This window comes from Microtus ochrogaster, linkage group LG2, assembly GCF_000317375.1.
Source record: "Microtus ochrogaster isolate Prairie Vole_2 linkage group LG2, MicOch1.0, whole genome shotgun sequence".
In the NCBI taxonomy this organism is placed as follows: Eukaryota; Metazoa; Chordata; class Mammalia; order Rodentia; family Cricetidae; genus Microtus; species Microtus ochrogaster.
Window position 1 is genome coordinate 3681667 of NC_022028.1, and position 2797 is coordinate 3684463.

Here is a 2797-nt window from a genome sequence, read left to right on the forward strand (position 1 = left end):
CCAACAGAGGTCGGGGTGAGGGATTTTTTTAGGTTCAGGACCCTGATTGGCTGACATTTGTCTAGGGCTGTCTTGGTGAAAGGGGATGGGTGTGTGCTGGGCTTTGTACAATTAGGTATTTTCTCTCGGAAGATCCTTCCCTGGGTGGTCTTTCTTGGAACCAGGTACAGCCATAGGGTAAATGGAAGCCAGGCCTCTCTTGACCTTGTCATGGCTGTGCCCTAGAATAATAATTCGTAAATTTTAAAAAGGATGTCTTTTCTGATTGCTCAGTTAGGGCCAAGGTCTCTGCATCCCCTTGGGGCATGCCCACCACAAATCAGGGCTTCAGTTGAGGTAGTGAAAGCTTCAGTCTGGCAGGGGAGTCACATGCCAGAGAGCTAGCTAGCTACGGGGATGGAACATTCCTCTACAGCTGGGGACCCTGGCACAGTAGGGAGTAGGACCTGGGTGTAAAGTGTTTCCGGCCTGACAAGCCTCTCTGCAGATGCAATAATCCAAATCAGACCAAATCAAACTGAATGGGAAAAAGCCCAGGCTGAATGGATGCCAACACTCCCAGGTGGCCCTCTGGGAAGACATGGAGAAGTAAGGAGAGAAGAACTGGAAAGACCATGTGTTCCTTCTGGGGGGGGCAGTTTAAATAGCCTGTGGGAGTGGTCTTGACCCTCTCTGGGGAGGGCTCACCTTTTGGCAGGCTTTCTCAGAGATAGAGTCTGGACTGAGGTAACTCGCAGGGGAGGGGGCTTGAAATGGAGCTTTCCACCCAACTTTCCAAAATGGGTGTCAGAGGCTGGGGTACGCTTTCATCCAAGCATCCCAGACATTTTGGGTAAGGATGTTAGGGGCTGAAGTGACACTTTCCACCAAACACTGAGCTCCAGAGTGTGTCTATGCCTCCCCTCTGTGTTTTCTTCTAGGCAGAAGTAGGGCTTCTCTGTCCACCTGGAGAGGAGAGAGTTAACCAACACTCATTTCTGGAGCAGCCCATTGCAGCAGACTCTATGTGTTACAGCTCTGGGGGGGAAAGGGATCCTGGCAGTTGGGAGCCAGGGGATACCACACAGTCACACTGCACAACAAACCTCACACAGATTTAATAGAGAAGGCACAAGAGGGTGGCTGCCTCTGCTTAGGAGAGAAACAGAAATATTGGACAGCAGGCAGGCTTTATATAGGGCTTCTCGGAGGCAAAGGTTTCCAGGGTGGAGATGTCTAGGGCAGGGATTACGGGTTTTCACATTCTGAGCTTGGGCATTTGCTCTGTAGGACAGAACTTGGATGCCTGTGTCTCAGGGGCTGGGGATGTTGGTTTTGTCCATTGCACTGCTCTGTGGGGAGACCCTGGCAGCTGGAGCTCCTAGGGGACCGGACCTGCTCTTACAGTCCTCCTCTTTTGTTTATTACTGATAAACAGTCAGGGATTAGAAAGGGTGGGGTGGTGTTATCATTAGACTATTTCATGTTGAATGGGGCAGGCTTGATCTTCACTGTCCAGCATAATCGGAGTGGCAGGTATGTATCTCCACAGCTAAAGTTCAGTAACCCTGTAATAACAATGGATTAAAAGTCTGGTTAGAGCTGGTAATCCCGGCACTTGGGAGGCAGAGGCCAGCAGATCTCTGTGAGTTCAAAGCCAGCATGGTCTACAGAAGGAGTTCCAGGACAGCCAGGCACAGAGAAACCCGGCCTCGATAGCCAACAACAGCAAACAAATTGTAATTGTTACTGTTGGAAGGAGGCCACTTGTTCTTCCTGGTCGCCCGGCTAGCTTAGACCCAAAATAACCACACAGAAACTCGATTAATTAAATCACTGCTTAGCCCATTAGCTCTAGCTTCTTGATGGCTAACTCTTACATATTAATTTAATTGATTTCTATTAATCTGTATATCACCAAGAGGTCGTGGCCTACCAGCAAAGTTTCAGCATCTATCTCCAGCGGCAGCTCCATGGCATCTTATTATTCTGCCTTCCTTCTCCCATCCTATAGGCCAAGCCAGTTTTCTTTATTCATTAACCAATAAAATCAACACATAGACAGAACATCCTCCCACACCACATCAGGGCTGAGCTCATGGGTTAAGAGTAAACACTTACAGAGTTCTAGAGTTCAATTCCCGGCATCTAAAAGGCTGCTCACACCCATCTGTAATTCCAGTTTCAGGGAATCTGACCGCTGCAGGCATCAGACACACGTGGTACACACATATACAAGCAGACAAAAAAACACATAAATTAAAATTTTTTTGTTGTTATTTTGAATCAGTTGGGGAAAACATTGCTTTGAAGAACCAGGGAACCAAACAACTGTGCAGGCAGGAAGCCTGGGCACCAGAATCGAACGGAATTCAGGGCCTCACTCCCCTAAAGAATCAGCCATACAAGTTGCTCTCCGCCTCAGTTTCTTTGCCTATTAAGCAGGACAGTTTGTCCTTGCCCTGTATTTGGGATATAAATAGAGTGTATGAAGGTCAGATTGTAATAAAGAGTCAATGTTCCATGAATCTGAAATAACGTGGAAGCAGCTTGGAGTTTTCTCTTTTGTTTTTAGCTTCACTTGTCACCCACTGTCTGCTTCCTGTCCTCGTTTTCTGTCCTCTGTTCTCAGAAACCTACCGCCTCTCACGAGCTTCCCTCCAGTGGAAGCCAGAAGAGGGCTGCAGATGTCCAGTCAGCTGGAGCTATAAGCAGTTATGAACCACTTGATACAGATGCTGGGAATGGAACTCAGGTCCCCTAGAAAAGCGGTGCTAATTCTTTTTTTTTTTTTTTTTTTTTTTTTTTTTTTTTTTTT